Raw genomic sequence first — 23,670 nt, forward strand, 5'->3', positions numbered from 1 at the left:
TGTCCTGCCTCAAGTGGAGGAGTTTAAGTATCTGGGGATCTTGTTCACGAATGAGGGAAGAAGGGAGCGGGATATCAACAGGCGGATTGGCGCAGCATCTGCCATGAAGCGGGCGCTGTACCGGTCCGTCATGGTGAAGAGAGAGCTGAGTCCAAAAGCGAAGCTCTTGATTTACCGGTCGATCTACGTTCCTACCCTCATCTATGGTCATGAGCTTTGGGTCATGACCGAAAGAACGAGATCATGGATACAAGCGGCTGAAATGGGTTTCCTCTGCCGGGTGGCTGGGCTCTCCTTTAGAGATAAGGTGAGAAGCTCGGTCATCCGGGAGGGACTCGGAGTAGAGCCGCTGCTCCTCCACATCGAGAGGAGCCAGTTGAGGCTCCGGCTTCTGGTCAGGATGCCTCCTGGACGCCTCCCTGGTGAGGTGTTCCGGGCACGTCCCACCGGGAGGAGGCCCCGGGGAAGACCCAGGACACGCTGGAGGGACTATGTCTCTCAGCTGGCCTGGGAACGCCTTGGGATTCCCTGGAGGAGCTGGAAGAAGTGGCTGGGGAGAGGGAAGTCTGGACTGCCACCGCGACCCGACCCCGGATGAAGCGGAAGAAAATGGATGGATGGATGGATGGATGGAAAACATCATGCAGCACTGGGTGGATTGCAAGTAATTTTAATGTTAAGTTTAACAAGGCTTACCCAAGCAAAGTTTTACAGAACAGTCTCAGAAACTCCTTGGCTCCCTTGGTAGTGGTCTTTTTTTTCATCATCAGACCACTATGCTGGACAGTGATCATTAATTAAGGAACCTTAAAATCATATCCAGTGAACAGGATGGCATAGCAAAGGGGAAAGAGTTTCTAAAGCTCATTGTTGAAGAACAAGAGCAAACCCTGGCCTCACACATGTATCCAGAACACACTCTCTGTCCTTAGACACAAGAGAAGGGGGTATGAGAGTGGACCCAGGACTCTGGAGGATTCTTTGATTCTCTCTTTATGCTACAATGTTGTCCAACGTCTAAAAGGGGAGACAAAGTCCTGTTCTTTTGGCAAAATTGAGTTGCAGAAAGTATCGATAGTAGGAGTATTAGGATTTGTGCCACCAGAGATTTTTTAACACAGGATTTCTTTCCTTCACTTAAATGTTCCTGAAATCTGTGAGAATACACTGCCGCTATCGCACTTTCAGGAGCTTTGGGACATCTGTCGTGTAAAAAACAAAAAATTTTCTGCAGTTGGCACTATTTTTTTTTTTTTAAACATAAAAGTTGTTTTCATAAATAATTTGGGTAAAAGTTTCTAGTGATTTCTGTGGTTAGGTAATACTCCATTTTTTTCTTAATGATTTGCAAATAACTGCAGTCAGACAGACTGAATCCTTTGTGCCTTGACTAATTAAGTGTCACAGGGTAATTAAGGTCTGGAAGTTCATCTGCTCAGTAACCAAATAGCAGAGCCGCTAAACTTCAACATGAATTAGGATTTTTTTTTTCTTTTCTTTTTGGTAATAAATTGTATGCTGTTGAAAACGTCTGCTTCCTTGCTCTTAAATAAGGCCAATTTTGTAAAGGGAAATTCATTCTGGGGATTAGCAGATGTGAATATTTGGGTTGCACCCATGAAAAGCTTACCTTCAGTTACAGCAAGGTTTCATTGTCCAGTAAGGTAGGCGTCCAGCCCACATCTTTAAACTGCCTCTACCAAAAGAACAAAAGAAGTTTTTTTTACAGCCACAACCTACAGTCAGTTTTGCTGCTTAACCAATAAACACATAACAATGTGCCACCATTTGGGGGAAATAAACTTTTCAACACTTTAAGGTTTCTTATCATGAAACATTACAAGAAAAAACATCACCCATTCACAATTTTTAAGTTTATACGAGTAAAAGTGTAGCAGACAAAGAACATTATATATTGGTGAGAATTCTTTGTGTCACTACTGTAAAACAGAAGTAACTTGACAACAGAGTCTCTGATTGAATGTGATGTTCTACTCTGATAGAGGACAAATAAGTGAAAGAACTTTAGGAAATGAGGCAAAGACAGGACTTGAGATGGCATTCTATATAAAAATTAAGTCAAACCTACATTTAGTTTCTCTTGTTAGCGATTGGCACTGTGCCCCCGGAGCTAACCAGAATAGTTCCGATCATTTTCTGTCGGGGGCTCGTCTAATGCCTTGGGAGTTTAAATAAAACCAACCTCAGAGGACGTCTGTCCTGAGGATTTTACTAAGGAGTGCAAGACAGTGCAATCTAATTAATAACTTGCTCTTAACAAGGTCACACCATTATTCTTGGGCAGGGAAGTGTTTGGAAAGTCAAACGTGTGACAAAGGCCTCAAATTCATTTCCCTTTGTTGCTGCCCTTATGTTTCGCTGTTTTCATTGTTAATGTGCTTATTTAATTTTACTATTCTTTTAAAGGCATCTTCTATTATTTTTTACTTGAAACATGATGGAACGCTTCAACTAATTTTAATAAAAAAGATGTCAAAGTCAGCAGTTAGTTTGGCAAAAATCAGGTTGTCTGAAAAATTAAAAGTACAATATGCCTCAGATGTTGGAATGTAAAATTTAACTACGCTATTGATGTATGCTAATCTGATTCCATAGATAGATAGATGGTTAAGCTTAGCTAGCAAGCTTCCACCACCCACTAGCAATATGTGAAAGGGAAGGTTTCATATTACACATTATGTTCTCAGAAAAAATGGCCTACACTGTAATATTTGGTCAAATTTAAAGTTGTAATTTGTAACTCCATGTAGTAATTTAGGCCCAAAGACAAATAGTTCATGTTTGGAGCTCTAACCTCACAGCTATGCAGAGTTAGAATTGACTCAGATGTTGAGGATTTCAGTCATCAGAAAAATGACTGAAAAAATGACTTGGAAACATCTGTGACAGGGACACATCAAAAACATGGCATTTAATAAGCTTCTGATTGGAAAGAGTTTCCAAACTCGTCACAAACAATTTAAAAACGTAAAAGAGAACCTCTGTATTGCCACATCCATATTAATGAGGACTTGTAGTGTCAAAAACAAGCAGAATAATCTGTAAAGGCAAAAAGGTTATACAACTTTGGTCATTACTATTTACAGGTACATCTAAAAGGGAATATTATGAAAAGCTATGTTGTCAGTCATTTTAGAAAGTGATTCTCCAATATTAGATAGAGTAGTCTATCTAACATTGATAGATGTTCGATTGATTAATCTAGTAATCTATCTAGGTTAATCTGGACTGAAAAATAGGCTGACATTTTTTTTCTTTTAATTTTGATAATTATGGCTTACTGATATTGAAAAACTAAAATGTAGTATCTCCAGAGGTCAAGAGGTGAAACTGCAGGAAAAAAACCCACACAGACGCACAAAACACCCCAGAAGTATGACATTACTTAACACTAGTGTTTACAAAAGCAGACAAAAATTATTTTTGTACGTAAAAAATTAGAGATGCATTTTATTTTTCAAATGTTAACTATTAAAAAAAGTGAACTGTACTGTTTAGTTCATAATAGCCCTTCACAGAAACAAATCAGAAACAGTGATTGACCCAGAATAAAGTGAGCAGCCGCAAAAATTTGGGTAAAATGGTGAATTAGTGTTCAATACTAAAACAAGCTGGTGCTAAAAAGGCCTCCAGCAATAAATTACTATGAGGGTCAGGATGACAGTACATCGACCCGGTGGCAGTTCAAGTCATGTGAGGTGAAGGTGTTATTTCAGAAATCAATAACTCATAACCAGAGTTTGAACACTTAGACCCTCACCCACTGTCAGGAGACTGGCAAAGCCCTCTGACACATAATAGCATGTACTTAAATTATTATTATTCATTTTTTTGTGTGTTTTTCCAGAAAAACAACATAATAAGCCCTCCGGTCACCTTGTTACCTTTGACCTTTTGCCCGTGACGCACGATGTAGTTGCCCCTCGCGCAGTGAGATAAGGTGGCTAACTGGAGCTGAACGTAGCGAACGTTTCAGATTACAGAACAGTTTTTGGTGAATTAAAAAAAAAGTTTTTGGTGAATAAAGTGGAGTAGACTTGCTACTTGTCAGATGACGGAAAACATTGAACTTTGTATCGTTTCTGCTTCAGCGGTTTAAGCAGAGAGGTAATGAAATACAACAGACACTGACAGGCCTCTAGTCTGCCTTTCTCTGAAGAACTACTGAGCAGGAGGAGACAGGTGAGGAAAAACTGTTCTGATCTATGGATCCACTATAGAAAACCGTAGATAAGACGGCAACTCATCTAAACAGAGAAAAGAAGAACATTAACCAGAGAATTAGCCAACAGGCCCAAATTGGCAGCCTTACATTCTCTAATTGTCATGATGTCTGGGTGTTTGGTGTTTTTGTCATGGGGTTTTCATAGGTTTCTGTTATTCATAGCCTTTGTTTACTGGGTCCAGCTGTCCTGCTGTCAGGACCGTGAACATCCAGTCTCCTATCAGAGCGCTGTTCAGTATGGAGGAGTAATAATGATTTTAATCAGGAGCAGTGGCAGGAACACATGCAGTAACGTTTGCAGCAGAATGACGGTGAATTAGCAGCTAGCAGCTCGTCTCTCTGGAGAACGGACAGAAACAGAGCGGCTCTGGTCAGCTTTCTGCTGGAGCTGCAGTTTTGAACCAACTGTGTGAAACACAGGAGCTACATATTAGCTTGTGATGTGAATTGTATTTTTTCTTTGGATAAAAGAAAACCTAAATAAATAAAGTTCACGCGTGACTATTTGTTTACATCTTTTTGATGCTTTAACTACATCCAAGAGATTGCACATTTAAAAAAACGAAGTGCAAAAATGTAATTATATGTGTATGGAAATAATCAGCTGATCTTTATCATTATGTTTGGGGCAGCAATGAATTTCTGTAAGACCAAAGGAAATATCTGAGTTTGAGTCCATTAGAACCAGAACCTGAAGGTTCTCCATTAGTGAGACTCGCTGCAAACGTTAGCGGAGAGTTGAACACAGCTTCTGCTGCTGACGACCCAACAGTGAGGAACAGAGAGCATCATGGGAAAGCTCACTATCTGAGGTGGAACCGAAACGCACATTAACCGGTTGGTGAGCGAACTGCCAGTGGAAAAGCACCATCACTCTCCCTTCTCTCGGTTCTGTTCTTCAGTCCTGTCAGGTTCTCTATCCATGTTCCTTTAAGCTTCATTTGTGTTGAGCAGGTTCTGTTATCCTTTGGATGTAGGGGATCTTCCATGCTTGACATCATGCTGCACATGTCCACATTGTTGCTCTAATGTGACAAAATGTGAAAAAATTCAAGATGGATGAATCTTTTTGTCAGGAACTCTGAGCATTATAAAGAAAAGCAGTTGTCTAAAAATCCTGTTTCTTCACTAACTGGGAAAACTTGGTCCTATTACTTATTTCTTCTTTATATGAGGGAATTATGACTTTCTTTAACTGGCAATGTTTTTGTTAGGATAAAAGAGAACTTGATCCATCTGCAACACCAGAGGAGGGAATCATGTCTGTCCATGGAAGGGAGTTCACTAGTTGTTGAAACATTTATCGTTAAACCAACAGACCAGCTGTACGCAAGTTAGCAACACAAGATGTCAAGAACAACAGAGTATTTACTGGCACACACCTAAAGAACATCAAACATGTGCATCATATGAAATAAATATCATGATTACAGATCTGGAAACTGATCCACGTTTTGCTCCCGTTCCTCACTGTGAGCATAATGAGGACTGCTGGATTCTGCTGGAAGGAGGATTGTGTAAGAATTCACCTCTGAGCCAGTTGAAAGGCATCGCCTCAGGTTAGATCACTAATGATTGAAGCCGGGTTACTGCTTTGTTGTAAAGTTTCACACAGGTTGCCTCATTATTAGACTTCTTCTTAACTGGCACAACTTTGATTTGGAGTTAATGCCATTCATGACATCTCTGTGGCTCAGGGACGAGGCCCTCTAAGACGCATCCTTTGCTATTTGCCACAGTTTAAACTCTGCACTAGTATTTAAAGGCAAATTGTGAATTATAATATTAAACCTTATAGTTACAATTTAGGAAGTTCCTGGCATTGCATAGTTAATAAAATATTCTGCAATAAAACAAACAGGAGCTAAATGACTGTTGCATATTTTTCCTCCTGTGTTGGATCTTTGCAAACTGGCAACAGAAAATATTCACTGAACAACGATGGACCAAAACACTAAATCTTATCAAGTATTTCTAGTCCAAATATCTTAGTCTTGTCTTATTTTAAGTAACTTTTAGCAAAATATAAGAGCTTTTAATTTTATTAAAATTTGTCTTTTTTAAAAAAGATATTTTTTTCCAAATGCCAAATTTCAATTTGAAATCCTTGTACAAAATAAGGACAACTAAAAATATTTAAAGTAAAATCAGTGATTGCGTAAATATTCATTATTTTTTATTTTCCCTCGGAGATCAATAAAGTACATTTGAATTTGAATAAAGATACAATCAGAACAGACACAAAGTTCAAACACATGTGGATCATAAGAAGCTGAAGTCAGATGGTTTCTCTGAGTGAACTTACACTCACAGGTAGCGTTAGTTAGCGTTAGTTAGCACCTCTCACATACTTTGTTTCTAGCTGTACTTTCCACATTCAAACACCACTTTCAGATTGTTGAGTTTAGAGTTGAAGGGACGACATGTAGCATTGATTTTAGACACATTTTTACAAGCGTGTCTTAAAAATAAACATGTTTCCACCACAGCTTACTACTGTTGAATCGAGGAGCTGCCATATTGAATCTCAAACTCAGGGTTTGAAACATTCTCCGACTTCAGGGAGGTATTGCAATTGATTTTTCTGACTTGGAAATGGGAGCACAACATAAATACTTAAATACTTCCACTGTTCAGTTTACTATGAGAGCTACACAGTACAGAAAACAAACATGAATGTTGGTGTGACTTTGTGTAAATATCTATGTTCAGGATCTCTTGCATTTTGGGATTTTTTTTTCCCTCTTGCATGTGAATATTAGACATCTGTGGGAAACGGGGAGGTCAGGGTAAAACACTAACAGGTTGTTCAGAGAAACAAGGTCATACAGCAGGGAAAGGATGGATGGATGGATGGATGGATGGATGGATGGATGGATGGAAAAGAAGCTCAGGACGCAGCTGGAAGGGAAGTATGCCTATGACCTAACCTACAGAGAGGCAAACTTTCAAAGACGTCGACTCCCAGCAGTCAACAGCCGCCGGAGGTAAGACATGCTGTGATGTTTTACAGCAAATTCATTTTCACGTGGATTTTAGACGATTTTCTCTATCATTTTTATTTTGCTGGGCAGAGTCTGCTTTTTCCAAAAGTGTGTGTGTATCTGTATTTGGTACATTGTAAGGACCATTTTCCTAACACACACTATGTGTGTGTGTGTGGGGGGGCGACTCCTGGGGAGGAGTGCTGTTGTCTGTTTAGGCAAATAATAGTAATGATTAGAGAAAATGTCAGGGTTGGGCATTTCGCTCTGCACTGTTTGTATGTATTAATAAAGATGTGCTTTAGGAGTTTGGGTTTATGAGCATCAAACGTTCTCCTATGTGAGCATGATGACTTGCCTAAGTGTGTGTATGTGTGTGTGCGTGGTGTGTGTTTTGACATTTCTCAGCTTGTACAGCTTATTATTCCCACTGCTTCCTATAGGGCCCAAAGTCCAGCACCCATTAAAGAAGTTCTGTTTTAGGCCTAGTTAACAGGGTGTGAATTGAGTTCGGGTTACATGTAGGATGGTTTGATATAAATACAGCTACTGAAATGAATGGAAGTCAGTAGAAAGTCTTAATATAATACAAACGTACACGAGTCAGCATTTCTCATCTTGTAAGGCCCATTTTTCCCTACTCTGTGAGGACCGCCTGCTGTGTGCTCTCCAACTAGCAGCGCCACCATTTTCTCGACAAATGAAGTCAGTGTCAAACTGAAAAGTGGAACGCAACATGGCTTTACGGTGTGTTGGAGTGGTGTGTGCATGTTTGTGTGTGGTGGACCTGGTAGTATATTCTGCAGGTTAATGTGAAGACAAGTTACATGTTGTCTGTTTCACTCAGAATATAACAATGAAAATAAAACAGTATGTGTCTAAAAATAGTTTAACCATGTTTGATACAATCGGGGTCAAAGAAGCTAAATGATTCTTTATGGTTAAGAACTACTGCTTGTGTGTGTGTGTGTGTGTGTGTGTGTGTGTGTGTGTTTTTGCAACTACAACTACACACATCAACCCATTTAGCCTAAAACAGCAGGGAGGAAAATGATGCCCTCAGGCTGAAACCGTCCCAGTCACCTTCAGCTATGCAAACTCATATTTTTCTTAGAAGAAAACACACAAACACACACAAAACAACTGTGTATTCTACTAAGCTTTTATGCTTTGTGACATTTTAAGTTTTTCTTCACAGTAAATGTACATATGTACAGTTTAGGTGTTTCTAGTGCTGAACATTTCAAGTTTCTAGTCCTGATCCGTTGGCAGATTATTTCATCTATAACATGGGAAAAATGTCTTGTTATAAGTGAAATAATCTACCAGTGGAACAAGGAATTTTATTTTTTCATCATTATTAAGAACAGACGTATTTTTTGACTTAAAACAAGCTCATATTTCTTGCTGAAAAGTTACTTGCAAATTAGTTTTGTCTTATTTCAAATGTATTAAAATATTTGCACTAGAAACTAGAGCAAAGTTACTTTAAAATTTTCTGTTTTTGTTTTCACACCTGCAACCCGTTTTTAATCAGCCGTCTGTTCCTCATTCAGTCATCGACCTCCTCAGTGTTTATAAACTCGTTCTCTTTCTCCTTGCTGCTTCCTCATCAAATCCTGTTTCATCATGTCTATTCTCTTACTTCCTGGTTGTGGCTGTTTTGCTCTGCCTCTTCATGTTTTTGTTTTTTTCATTCTTTAATAAATATTTAGATCAATTCAAAGTCCCAGCCTGATGTATTTGGGTCCTACACCAACACACATCATGACACATTGTGCAAGTCTCAAGTTTGAAAGTTTGATTGTCTATTTCTTACTTTGTGAAACTGAAAATTTTGTGATGGTTTGAGATGGGATGGTTTAGGACATACATAGATAATATTCATATTAATAAAGTACATCAGCCTCAACGGTAAAATAATTCATCCTCGTGGGCATTGTTGTGAAAAAACAGGAACTCTTCTCCTTCCATCCACAGAAACAACCTGGGAACAAAACAGAAGACTCTACATTTCTCAGTGGAAAAACCCTTTTTTTCCTCCCCTCTAGTAAAGCAGCCTCTGCCCGTCTCAGCCAAGGCGTCTTCCACATATTGACACATTTGAAGTGAACTGAGTGACAAACAAGCCATGTTTTCCATTTCTTGACTTTTGTTCTCTTTCTCTTTTAACCTTTTTTTCTGTTCCTCTGTTTCGTTCAAAGTCTGAATTCTGAAACTGCAGGCGGGCAAACCACTGAGCAGTCACCATGGTTTCTTTGTGATAAACTGGATATACATTTTCTGTGTAAATAAAAACAGGAATTTTCTTTGCAGTGTGTTTTACTATCACTGTCCTCCAGAATGTCGTGATGGACAGAGAAGGAAGCATGAAATGACATGACGATGGTCCTGACCTCTTGTTTCTGTACTTATTGTTTCACTGGATGCTGGTTGTGTTCAGACAAGAAAATATGCTTAATACTCACAACCTAATATTCTAGCAGACTTTTCCAGTAGTTTCATCCCAAAATAACTGCAGTTGAAAAAACTTTACAAGTTTAAAAGTTTGAATTCCATCTTGTTTCAAAAAGTACATGCTACCTCAGTTTCTCACCATGTTTTATTTCCTTTTCTGTCATTGCATTTCAGACTTGTTTTATAATTACTGTTGTCAAACTGGATCCCAGTTTGGTCCCACAGTGACATTAGAACACCAGCCAGCTGTTCTGGCCTGGACCCAGCCCATCATTAAATGTTTTTGCGCTCGCTGCTGTAATGCCCGAACAACCAGCACATTTTCTGCAGGGCGCTGATAACTTGCAAGTCAATTAAGAAGCCCATCATGTCGGGAGCTCGCTCCTACTTGCAGGAGGCGGAGCGGCGAGAGCGGCTGCTCTGTCAACAAAAGGTCAGTGGCTCCAGCGCATTAACAGCCATGTATCCTGCCTCTGATTAAAAGGCCAAGGATCTTGCCAAAGTGCAGTGTCAGCCAAATTTGTTTAGTATCAAATTATGCAAATTGAAATTACCTGTCAGAATGCTCCCAGAACAAGCGTATTATTTCCAGGGTGAATGTTAAGTTATTGAGGTGAAATTACAGCAACGATGCATAAGGTGAAACACCAGTTATATCAGTAAGTTTGTGCAAATTCTTACATGTAAATAAGCAATAAAATTCAAGTTGTTATGGAGTAAATATGAACTAAAGTGACAAGGATTTTTCCTGTCTTCAGCTGATGGATATAGCCTGAAGTAGAGAGCACACACACACACACACACACACACACACACATTGCATGTCTTTCTGTTTTCACAAAGATTTTACATTAATTTCCATTGACGATTGTAAATAATTGCATTCTTAACAGTTCTAAGCTGAACAGTAAACATTTAATATTTTTATTATTATTGATTCCAATGTTCAATCAAGATTTTACTTATTACTCATCTAATATCCTTACAATGATCAGTAACATTAATGTTCTCCATACTCCTGTTATTTTCAATATATTTTAAAGCTATATTACATTTTCAAATCCACAGCCAATGTAAAACTACAAAAACTCTCCATGAAGCTATTGTTGCAAACAGATTCTTTCCTGAAAATACCAATTAAGTAAAAACATATAAACACAAACATGTATTATTACGTCTGCAGTGATGTAAAATGTTCAATATGAGATGCAGTGGGGGGATCAAAAGTAACATGAAAAAAAAAGACTCAATCACTTTGTACTTGGATGCATACAGTATCAAATCAGTTTATCTTCCAACACAGACAAAAACGAACACACACAATTATCAAAACCTGTTTCTAAATGAATCTAGCTCAAGTAGAACGAGTTGGTGAAACGTTTCAACCACAAATCCACGTAACTCATCAAAAGTGAGTGTTGATAGCATTTTGATGAAAGCTGATTGCTATTTCCAATTAAATACCATGTTTACATTTACAGTGTAAAAAAAGCACTTCTTCTCATGCGTGTGTGACCTCAGGTATAGTATTGGCTGAAATAATGGACCTTACAAGCTGAGGAAAGTCAAAGCACACACACACACACACACACAGTCACTTGAACACGTCATTGTGCACTGTAAAGAACGTTTCATGCTAATAAACCCAAACTTCTAAAACACATTTTTGTTAATACAAACAGCGCAGAGCGAAATGACGCACATCCAGTTTGGAGTGTGTTAATGTGTGTTTTCTACTCATCAGATTGAGTGTAGTTGACATCTGTTGAGGAAGCTGTGTAATTATCGGCCTTTTTTCCTCCCGTCCTTCCAGCTCTCATTGCTTGCTCTGTATTTTTGTTGTCATTTATTTATTTATTTTTTTCTCTCCTCTCCTTCTCTCTGTGTTTTTTTAATCATTTCCACAACAATGATGAGGCCGGTTGATTAAAACTGGTGTCATGGGAGCCGTTGCTCGCCTAATGGCTTGCTCAAACAACAACTACACAGTGCAGACAAACTTACAACACACGGCTCGTTGTATACACACAACACTCCTCAGATACACACTGGCATATACAAACATTTGCTGATCAACTGCATTTCTTTGTGTACTTTAGTGCTCACTAATGTGAACACACTCACACAGAGCCCCTGGGTTGTTTTATAATCACTTTCATGACAATTAACTTCCAGCAAATGAAAACAAAATCTTCCATGAAGTGTGTTTTTAACTGGGTCACAATGGATCCATACAATGTGGCAGTGTAATATGCATAAATCTCAAATTTTGGGATAACTGGGGTTAATATATGTATTTGCAACTTGACTGTAAAAATAAAAAAATACAATATTGTACAAAAGTTTAAGGTCATGCTCTAAATTATTACAGGCTGGTCAAGTTCTTCCACACCAAACTCATTCATCCGTCACTTCATGGTGCACATAAAGACCAACAGCGCAGAGTGAAATGACGTACAGCCATTTGGGAGTGTGGCAAAACGCACAGCTTCCTGTTCCAAGATGTGCAGTCATTTTGGAACAGGAAGGGGTCATCCGCAAACACACATTTTTATGCTCCCAAATTTTGTGCTGAGATGTCTTTGGATGTTGAAGGATTACAAGTTCTTTTGAACAGAACCCAGGAGTCGAGACAAGCTCCTTAAACACAGCTCCACACCATCATCCTCTCTGCTATGGAGCAAATCCCAGATGGAGCATTTAAGGGAGATGAAAGTCAAGTAAAATTGCATAGGTAGGCAATGGCCAGGTTAGGTTACAGCAACAGTTTGCAGGCAAAGGTACAGCAATGGAGGTGACTGGAACACCTGAATTCAAGGATTTGGATGGATGAGTGACAAAATACTTTACACAATATAGTTTACGAAGTACTGCAGGTCACATTTTGATCACCTTTGTCGCAATTGGTGACAAAGGTGACTAACCTTTGTCACCAATTGTTGCTTATTCGCATGAATGCATTTTCAGAGTTATCCAATAGACTACATGAACTTAAATTCAAAATATATAAATGGTGATGATGATACATCTATGTGAGACCTGAGAGCAGCCAACAATTACAGACAAGAAATCATAGTTTGAACATTTTATCAGCAACAAAGAATAAGACTTGTGGATATAGCACTGTTAACATTGTACAAACATTGTAGTTTGCCTGTAGTGTAAAACCATAAGCACTTTGCATGACTTCCTGACTAGAAAACGTCTTGTGATGAAAAGGATAACGAAAGCAAACGGATGTTGGTTGTGTTTTGTGCAGCCGTGTAGAGATTTGCAAATTGTGTCAGAACTGAGGAGAAAAGTCCAGAGTGAAGGTTTCTACATGTCTGTTGAAACAGCGAATTTTCTAGAGTTTGGCTTCTAAATTGCTTGCTCCATTTTAACCCTTTACAGAATAGGGTTTTGTTCCGGGTTGGAGTTGTCTTGCACACATTGTTTTGTCAAAAAACTGTGCTGAAAATGCAGGTGAGTTTATTTCTTGTGGTCAAAGGTTAAGGTGACTGGATAGAGATATCTAGGAACGGTGCTAGTCAACGTTGAATGAGTCTGGGGTTTTTAAGTGAAGCAGCAGTAAGAGTTATCAACTCAAGCCAAGCATCTGTGGAAGATAAATAAGGTAATGTCAACTTTGTGATCTCTTTTACATGAGGTGTAATTGTGTGTCTGCAGTTCTATTTCGTATAGGCTTCGCCCCTTAAGGCTATCGCTAGTGGATTTATCCCTCCGCGCAGCGCAGCACTGAAAAAAGCTTAGTACCCACCTACGGGGTGTCTCCCATCCCGGTCTGTATAAATAACAGTCAGACCGGACAAATGGCTCCCTCTTTTTCTTCAGCGTAAGATAGCACTGTTTTAAGAGCGAACGTCCGTTTTGCCCGTCTTGTCAGACGGGGTACATCACGTCCTTTGATGGGCACCGTATCTTCGAGAGGTCCCCAGCACGCCAACCTCGCCCTGACGCCTCAGCCTTCTTGCTGCTCCTGTGCTCTCCTCCCGCTGGCAGAGAGGAGCCGGAGCTGGCCTTTTCTAGGCCAGCGCTAGGCAGCGGGCCGGCCGAGTCCGGTCGCTGCTCGTGGGAGATGCTAGCTACGCTGAGTGTTTATCAGATAATCCCACTGGCAGAGAGGACGACAGCGACGAGGAACACAGCAGGACCAGCTGCGGTTCGGATTTTGCTTCCCAGCTGGGAAGCACAGCGGTGGAAGGTAGGCGGCTGAGCGGATACTCAGTCAACCCCAGGGTCCGTATGTCAACTCGACCCCACTCATAGCTGTGGGCTCGCTCCTCCTCGAGCTACCAAGCTTAGCGCTAGCTTCGAGGAGCCAGCTAGCGCTAAGGGGCTTCCCGTCCCCAACCTCCTCCGCCACGTTCGAATGACCTGGCGGGACGGTTTCGCTCCGCCCTGAGACGACATCCGGACCCCATCTGGCCTCAGTTTCGGGCCGTAATTGCTTACATAACTGAGGCAGCGGCTGAGTCCGCGAAGCTGAGGGCGCCTGTCTCCACTTATGCACCTATCACCAGGGTGGAAGGGTTAACTGAGCAGAGTTTTCCCTCTGTTACCCCTCAGGATCCGGGCCTCACTGACGTGTTTGGGGCCAGGATGTCAAGATTAGTCCAGCGGCCTGTGCCCCTTCTAAGCGCAGATTTGCACGATCAGCTGATTACCAGGTTTTCTGGCCGGGCCCTCCAGTGCTCTCCACAGTTGCTGCAGCCTTTTCTCGCTGAGAGCAAAATCCCTGCAGGTTCCAGCTCTGTCAGATCAGCTGATTTCACAGCTGCTTCCTTGCACACATTCCCCACACACAGCAAGCCGGTGGCCTCTAAACAGCTGTTTAGGAGGCACCGCAGCTCCGCGATTTCTACACAGAATTGCTCTGTCTCAGTGGATAAGTCTGCCTCTTCTGAGCAGTCTGAATCTGAGAGAGCTTTTTGTGAACAGTCAAAGCCTACTGTGTTTCCAGCTGCAGCTTTGCACTCATCTCACTTTGTGAGTGGCAACTGTTTGTCATCTGTCCGGCAGCGGTCCGTGCCGAAATGGCATCTTAAGCACCCTGACTCCCCTTCAGGAAGCGCGCGGGTTCACCCTTGGCCTGACATGAACGCAGTGGCATGGAGGCAACAACCAGCCCTTTCTGGCCCCCATAAATCCCCCGGAGAATCTCCGAGGCAGGGGACGGTGGCAGGGGCTCTGACTTAGCTATAGTTCATGCAAACCACAGCACCTCACATGAAGGTACGCCCGTTTTCAGAACATTATTCAGTGGCGGCGCATGTCCCCTGGACAGGTGGATGGATCTGCTAATCAGCAGGGGTTACATGCTGCAGTTTGGAGGCAGGCCTCTGCCTTTCAAGGGGATTGTGGAGAGGCTTCTACCACCTCCAGAGCAGAACACCGCTCTCATGTCAAAGCTGCAGGAACTGGTGGCGAAAGGTGCTATTTCCACGGTTCCCCAGGGAGAAGAAAATGCGGAGTTTTATTCCCGCTATTTTCTGGTCCCCAAAAACAGGAGTAGTAAGACCTCCTGTTGGAAATTCTCGGATCTGTCCCTGTTCAACAGCTCGATCGTGGAGAGGTCATTCCACATGCACCTCCTGTTGGAAATTCTCGGATCCGTCCCTGTTCAACAGCTCGATCGTGGAGAGGTCATTCCACATGCTGACAATCAGACAGGTGCTGGAAAATGTTCACCAGGACGACTGGTTCACCTCCATAGATTTTAAAGACGCATACTTCCACGTCTCCATCATCCTGAAACACTGGAAGTATCTGCGTTTCTCCTTCCAGGGGACCCAGTATCAGTACAACTGTCTGCCGTTCAGTTATTCTCTCGTCCCGGGCATGTATTCCAAATGTGTGGAAGCAGCACTGCAACCACTGCACATGGCAGGGATGAGAGTCCTCTTCTATCTGGACGACCTGCTTTTACTGGCTCAGACCAGAGAGGAAGCCGCCATTCAGACCCAGAAGCTGGCAACACATCTGCTGAGCCTGGGATTTTCCATCAACTGGGAAAAGAATTCGGCTATTTCATCCCAGATGATCGTTTATCTGGGAGTGGAGCTGAACTCAGTTATGATGAGAGCCCCATTAGCACAGCCGAAAATCGAGGCTCTTGCAGCTCCGCCATGTCAGGCCTCGCAGCGTAGTGGCAGCTCTGTCAGTCACGTGGCTGCTGGGGATGATGTCAGCGGCTCATATGGTGATTCTGCTGGGTTTGTTACACATGAGACGCCTTCAGAGATGGTTCGCTTGCCTGCGCATACATCCTGGATCCTGTGCATGATCTCTGTTCCTCCTTCAGTGAGAGCTGATCTCATTCACTGGGTGAGCCCCACCATTCTGGCAGAGGGAGTTCCCCTCAACAGACCCACGTCACACCTATCGGTGCTCATCCCTGTTGGGTTGGGGAGGAACGTGTCTGGTTACTCCCCACAGTGGCCAGACAACATGACTCTTCATATAAACGTGCTGGAGCTCCTCACGGTGCTGGAGGTGACTCAGCACTTTGCTCCAGTGCTGAAGGGTCAACATGTTCTGATCCACACGGACAATAGAGTGGTGGCAGCCTACGTTAATCGCCAGGGAAGCGTGCTCTCTGCTCAGCTGTTAAACATCGCCAGACAGCTGCTGTGCTGGGCACATGTAAACCTGCTCTCGATCAGAGTGGTGTACGTTACCACCGCAGGCCCAGCGGTATTGAGGGACATTGCCCACCCACAGAGTCTGCCGTGCCCCCCTCCTGGACTGGAAGCTGTTTGTTGTTTTTACCTTAGAGTGGTCAACTCTCTGTGATTCCTATATCAGTTTGATACAGTAGGGCAGGGGTCCCCAAACTACGGCCCGCGGGCCGGATCCGGCCCGCCACGTCATTTGGTCCGGCCCCCTGAACAATGCCGTATCCGGCCCGCCTGCTCATAGCATTCAGTGTTTTTTTTCATATATTGTATTTTCTGGTTTATATGTGGATTTTTCTTCAACCACCAGGGGGGCTCTTGAGCAGATGTGAAACTAACTTTCCCTCAATGGAATATATACTAGTCAGTCCCAGTCACCGTTTCACTCACGGTTTTTTCCATTTGCATTCTGGGTAAAAATCTATCTAAAAGCGCGAATATGTCTCGTCGTCGCCCCACCCTCCTCCCCCGCTCGACAGTTTCAAAGACAGAACAGCCCTCCTATCGACAAGAATTTTCTAAGGTTTCTTTCTCCAAAAACTACGCCCGGCCCCCGACCAGAGAAAGGAACAGCTATGTGGCCCTCGCAGGAAAAAGTTTGGGGACCCCTGCAGTAGGGGCTTTCACACTTCCCATATCTGTGTCCTCTGCCACTTTTATCAGCAGTTAAATCTGTTTAATCTGCTGTTGACATGCCGTGACCTGTTTTTCCGAGCCGCCTTCAAACGCAACATGAGTACTAAGACACTTGCGCTGGGTTTACACGGCAGAGACTTGCTGCTGTGCAGAGCTGCTCAGGAGCTGCTAGACTCATAGCAGCAAACCAGCATAACGCAAAGAAATTTGCACAGTTTTTCCCCCAACTAACTGACTGAGTTGAGTAAAGCTGTAGGATCCAGGTGATGTTAGCTAAAAGATGACTAGCTAATATCAATACAGCACCTTAACCCTTGTATGAAGAAATGGGGTCCAACCGACCCCACACTCGTAAAACTTGTATAATTTTCCATAGTCCTCTACATTTGCTTCAGTCTTCACACACACAAGGGTTAAGCTTGTTAACAAGTAGCCTGTAGGCTACTGATGTTGTTGTCTATGTTCAGCTATGTCGATTCATTTTGCCCCCCAAAATAACTCGATGCCCCATCCTGTAAAAACTCATCTAGAGCCGGGGCTGCTCCAGCCTCTTGAACAGAGGAGTGGACATCATGTCCAGGGGCGGTCTTTTATGCATTTCCCCCAGTTCCATTGGGCTATTCCATGGCCATTCCATGGCTCCTGGGCCGAGTTCAGGAGGAACAGCTGTTGGTAATCCTGGCACCCGAGCACAGGAACGAGGCGTGGTTTCCCAGTCTGCAACAGCTGGTGTCAGGTCGACCATGGAAGCTGCCATGGAGAGAGGATGCACTCTCCCAGGCCGGGGGAGCAATCAGGAGCCACTCAGAAACGGGCCAGCATCTCTGGGTCTGGCGGCTGAATGGGAGCACCTAGAGAGTTTCGGTCTCCCTCAGGGTGTGGTGCGCACCATTCAGTGCCCACAAGCCACTTCTACCACAGTGTTATATGCTTCGAAATGGTCAGCCTTTCAACGCTGGTGTGCGGGAGAGAGCTTGGAGCCCATTTCATGTCCTTTAGGCTGAGTGCTGTCATTTCTCCAGCAGCTGATGGACAGAAACTTAGCTTACAGCACCATTAAAACTTGCTGCAGCTATTTCCTCCTGCCATGAGGGTTTTTGGTGACAGAATGGTCTTCAACCACCCGCAGTTGAAGCAGTTTCTGAGAGGTGTACGCAGAAGCAGACAGGTGTCACGCCCACTTGCTCCTCCGCAGGATTTAACACTGGTCCTGCACGCTCAGGTTGAAGCTCCATTTGAGCATTTAGCCCAGGCTCCTCTTAAGTTCCTGTCTTTTAAAACTGCTTTGCTGTTGGCCCTTATGTCTGCAAAGAGAGTGAGCGATTTTCTGCTCTCTCTGTTGCTCCTTCTTGTCTCAGAATATGAGCCGACGGCAGTTCAGCTGTGCTGTGTCCCAACCCTGCTTTTACTCCTCAAAGCATCACAAGCTCATTCAGATCAAGGGAGATATCTTTGGAGGGATCTTATCCCCCTCCTCATAAATCTGAGACAGAAGCTGCTTCTCATCTTCTCTGCCCCGTGCGTGCACTCTCTTGTTATGTGACGCGCACGTCTCCACTTCGTCGCTCTCAGCGTCTGTTCGTGCATTACAGAGATAACTCAATGGGGCATCCTCTGTCTGCCCAGCGTCTTTCTCACTGCTTGTGTGAGGCCATCTCACAGGCTTACACTTCTTGTGTTCACAGCAGCAGGCCTGTTTGTCTCAACCTTTCTGACCAGATGTTATTCTCTCTGGTCTTCTGCTGTATGGGAGGCCAGGAGTGCGTAATTCTGCACTCTAGGCTGAGACTGTTTTTGTTATATGCAGCAGATGCTTCATGGTGGTGGTCTGGATGGACCCAGTGAGGCACAGACTACATCCTGCTTCGCCTTTAACACTAGCAATAGCCTTAAAGGGCGAAGCCTATACAAAGTAGAATTTTGGTTACGTGTTCTAACCCCAGATTCTATGAGTATAGGTGCAGCCCTTTAAGCTGTGGGCCTCACTGGTTCCTGAATAGCTGAAGAAAAAGGCTGTTAGGGAGCCATTTGTCCGGTCTGACCGTTATTTATACAGACCGGGGTGGGGCCCACTCAGCAGGTGGGCATGGACTAAGCTTTTTTCAGAGCTACACTGCATGTGAGGGATAAACCCATTAGCAACAGCCTTAAAGGGCTGCACCTATACTCATAGAATCTGGGGTTACATTATGTAACCAACGCTTTATGCACATGTACTTTCAATGACATGTACAAATGTACATACACATATGTAGCATAAAGCTACATATGATATGTAACTGATTTCCATTTTAAAAGACTTGAGGCACATTTGCTAAATATGAATAGGATGTTTTGTTACTTTAAACTCATTTATAGAGTTTTTAATACATAAATCATTTTCCCCAATGAGAACAAAATAAACTACAGTGATGAAATAGAATAAAATAATATAGAAAGAGGCTTTTAGATGCTACTAAGTTATAATTAAGTCAAAAAACATTTAATAGATTAATAGCAGAATTATGCTAATTTAATTGCTATATAAATTATATTATTTGTTATTTCACTGTATTTCACTGTATCAAATATAACATTTTATATACATTTGATACAGTGAAACAAAAGCTGTCTGGGCTTGGAGCAGAGCATCAGAAGATCATCCATCCATCCTCTAAACACCCAGCCCCCAAAAAGCATTGACTAAAATGAAGTCATTCTAAAATTGCTATTAAATGATCATGTAGAATCAATTAATTTAATGAAGATGATTAGAGCTTTATGCAAAGACTAATTGATGCAGCTTGCTGACTGAAAAACATGACACTGGCTCTGTTTGCATCAAAACAAAATTAACTTGATGGATTTCATTTAAATTGCAAAAAGTAAATAGTGATTACAGGACATCTGTGTGTTCGCACGTGTGTGTGCGCGTGCGCATAGAGTGATTAATATCTTGAGTGCTGAAACCAGATTTTAAACTGTACAAACTAAAAGCTTATTGCTAATAAGTTAAAGCAGCAATTTAATAAAGTTTCAATAATTTTAAATATTATTGAAAGTTTTAAAATAAATGATCTCTAATAGTATATTAGAGATGATTTTATAATCATCTTTAATTTGTTTTATAATTATTTCTGCTAAAATTTCAACAACTCATGGTGTGTAAATTTATGCAGAAATTGTTACTGGAGGTTTTTTTTTCCTTTGAATTGTATAGGATGTATTCAGAAGTGTAACAATCTACATAACATGTTTGAACAATATAAATACCCATTTTTACTCATTTTTTTCACATTACATTAAAAACTGTTCACCTTTTTAAATATTGTCACCTTCCTAAAATAACGGTCACATTTTTTGCCAAAAGTGATTTATTTATTTTTTTTGCCTAAACATTTTTTGGAAAGAGAGAGGGGATTTTCTCCCTGTAGTTTACAACTTGCTCTTGACTCCGACCAAGCAGCAGTGACTCATATGGATTTCTAGAGATGTTGTTTTACTGACTTTGGGCTTAAAGAAACCTTTGAAAACTTCCGATAAGGTTGTTGTTGGTGCATGTATCAACCATGCGCCACAGAAGAACTTAAGACTAAAAATGACTCAAATATTTGAGGATTCAGAACTCGTCTAACGTTGTAAATGCTTTGTGTGCTTTGCGAGGGTCAGTACAGCTGAATTCAGCAGCAAAGAATATTAAAACAGTAAAACCAATTCAACCTATCCTTTCATTCCTTGATGCTGCAGCTGAAGGATTTGAAGTGTAGGATTTGGAAGAAGGAATGGCTTTCATACCCCAGTCAGATTGGATCTTCAATTTAGGTTAACCGGAGAGAAGGCTACAATTTACAAGGGACTCTGAAGGTCATGTGAAGGGCACTACTATGACGTTTGGTTGCAGTTCGTCAGGTCCAGGTTCAGCATCATCATAGTGAGGTAAGCTGACTACCAGAATATACAGAAACTCAAGGGACAAAGGCAGTCTTATGGATACAAGCTGAGTTCAGGCATGTCATGTTGTCACCTTATGACATTTACAGATATATTTGGATCCTGTGGGGTCCCATGTCTGTATTTTATTGTGGTATGTTGACTCATATTTCCTTTGATTCACCATATCCCACAAAACCTGAGGGAAACATTTGTTTTGCTAACCAGACTGTACTCTCTTGAACTTATGGGCCATTCAGAACTGCTGAAGAGGGTTTTTTTATGGTTGTTGTTGTTGTTCTTCTTTTATGTCAAAAGAAGAACAAGTAAAGGTACTTTGAAGTATCTTTACATGTACTTTAAAGTACATTTAAAGGTTGTACTTTAAATGTATGGGTCAAGCTTCATCAGACAACAAGGAAAACTCCTTTTAACAGAGAAAAACAAAATTCCAAAGTCTGCAAAGGCATTTGATTTTTGTTCTTTGTTAGAAAATAATGCCAATGATAATGGCTTTCAGAAAAATCAGAATGAGAGATGTGGGGTGATATTAAATGAAAAGGTAAGAGAAATTTAACCTGAATAGAAAAGTGACAGCGAAGCTGCTGCAAAATCCACAAACAGGAAAGTAAAAAAATAAATCGAGAATTACCGTGAAAGCCTTAAAACAAGTAAGCAGGAAGGAGGTGTTCTGGAACAAGTCTCTTTCTTTTCCTTCTCTCAGGCTGTGATGTGAATTAGTTGGTCAGCAGGAGGTCCCCTCCACCAGAAGCTATTATTTATAGAGTTATCTGAAGGGAAGGTGAGCAGTGAGAAAGACGGGGACATAGCAAAATGACTTCATATGCTGACAAAGAAGAAAAGAAGAAGAAGAAGAAGAAGAGGTGTCCGTTTAAGTTGTCTGTTCTTCTCAGTGGCCTTTCAGCACTGACAGAAATTCTCCAGTGGGATAACAGCAGGTTAAATAAAATACCAGACAATATGAAAAGAACATTTTAAAATAGACATCCTTGAGGCAGGTGTAATGCTAAGCAAACCTGACTGAAATATCTTTTGAGGTGAATTGTCAAAAGACAGAGTTCTCATTTACAAGAAAAGGACAAAGAAAATAAAACATAATCTGGACTGGGAGCCTCTGAAACACTGATCCAGTCCTTTTACAGTAATTAATCACTATCACATTAACTCTGACAGATGAGTTTAATTATCCATTCCAGCTGAGACCTTGACCAAAAACAGAGGAAGTCTTTATCTACACAAAAGCATTCATAATTCCCCCAGACCTGGATTAACTTCTCAGCGGTCCAAAGAGGAAATTAGTCATGAATCATCCCTTTTTTGGAACTAGATTTGTGTGATTTCTATGACAAATGCTTGCATCTTCATTGTGAAGTATTGTCATTTTTCTTTTAGACTGGGATTCTTTTTTTTATCTTTTCTGTGTTTCCATCCATCACCTCTTCCAAAGACACAACACATAGGCTCAAAATGTTTCAACTTGTAGTTGACATTACGGACGGACGGACAGATCATATTTTATGCTTAAAAAGAATGTTGACTGTAATGAAGATTGTGATGAATCCACTACTGTATATTAAAATGCATCTAGTTAGGGAGAAACAAGATTTTAGCAACATTTTGTGGAATTTTAAGTATCTCCCTTTATTCCGTTTTCACATACTGTACATATTAAATAACATTTACAAATCATAATCTTTGTGCCTAAATGTGTTTTCCAGGCACATAGTGCCATTTTATAGCCCAGTCAACTAACTATGTTGACTTCAGCTGTTATAAAAATGCCATATATATACAATTTTACTTTGTTATTCAATTCCTTTAAAAAGGGGCCTCTGTCTCTTTAAGAACTCCTGCTTTTTCTGAAACTCTGCTTTCAGGAAGTCAACACAGCATGGCTCCTCTATTAACCCTTTAACAAAGTTTTTACCAGCGTTGCTCTGAGCAGCAGCTCCTACAATGAGCTCAGCAGATGTTCAGTTCCAGCAGGTGTTTGCTAATTACTGCTGGCTAGTCTGAAGGAGCTGAGTGGGGAAGTTGTGTATGTTTTTTTTTATTTATTTATTCAGACACAAATATGGTCCATAAAAATGAATGAATAACATTATAACCTGATTTAAAGTTAGATTTTTATAATACAGCCTTTTTACAGAATCTTTAGTCAGTGTTGAATAATCTTGTTTTGATAAATAATTGATTTTGGACAATGAAATGTACTTGGAAACGCACTTGGACACAATAATGTAACATTGTTTTTAATTCTCCATGCTGATAGACACTTTTGTTTTCTATGTTGAACACAGTCTTTCTGCTATGAATATTTCCGCCTACACAATAAAACTATGTCAAGACCCTAGAAACAAAACAGCCATTATAATGGCACCGTGACAAACACGGATAGATGCCAGTATCAATTTCAACCACTTATTTTCTCTGTGACTGAGATGTTTACCCTTTGAAAATGAGCGGTTGCCATTGGATTCTTGTATTCTTTGACTTTCATTTGTGTATGTGTTTCAAAATACGTGGCGTAGAAAATAGCTGGCTTAATCACTAATCCGCAGTGGGCCTGCTGTGAGCTGAAAATATTACCGAAGTCAAGGCTGGAGCCACACATACACAAACATATGAACGATATAACACCAGCTAAGAAGTGCTTAGTCATTAAGACACTGACATACTTGCACACAAATGCTTCTGTTTCTCTTCAACAAGCAGAGCGGCAGAAAATGAAGAGAAGGAG

At 41.4% G+C, this 23,670-nt stretch overlaps 1 long non-coding RNA gene across 1 annotated transcript in view; it reads right to left on the minus strand.

The window, feature by feature from the left end:
* LOC107838409 (uncharacterized) overlaps positions 1 to 22,417 on the minus strand; it is a 23,819-nt gene extending 1,402 nt beyond the window's left edge. The window contains exons 1-2 of the long non-coding RNA XR_001664467.1: positions 21,562 to 22,417; positions 1,631 to 1,696 (exon numbers count right to left, since the gene is read on the minus strand). This is a non-coding gene — a long non-coding RNA (uncharacterized LOC107838409). The remainder of the gene's footprint in view (positions 1 to 1,630; positions 1,697 to 21,561) is intronic.
* Between the last annotated feature and the right edge of the window lie 1,253 nt (positions 22,418 to 23,670).

This window comes from Poecilia formosa, unplaced genomic scaffold (assembly GCF_000485575.1).
Source record: "Poecilia formosa unplaced genomic scaffold, Poecilia_formosa-5.1.2 Scaffold251, whole genome shotgun sequence".
Lineage (NCBI taxonomy): Eukaryota > Metazoa > Chordata > Actinopteri > Cyprinodontiformes > Poeciliidae > Poecilia > Poecilia formosa.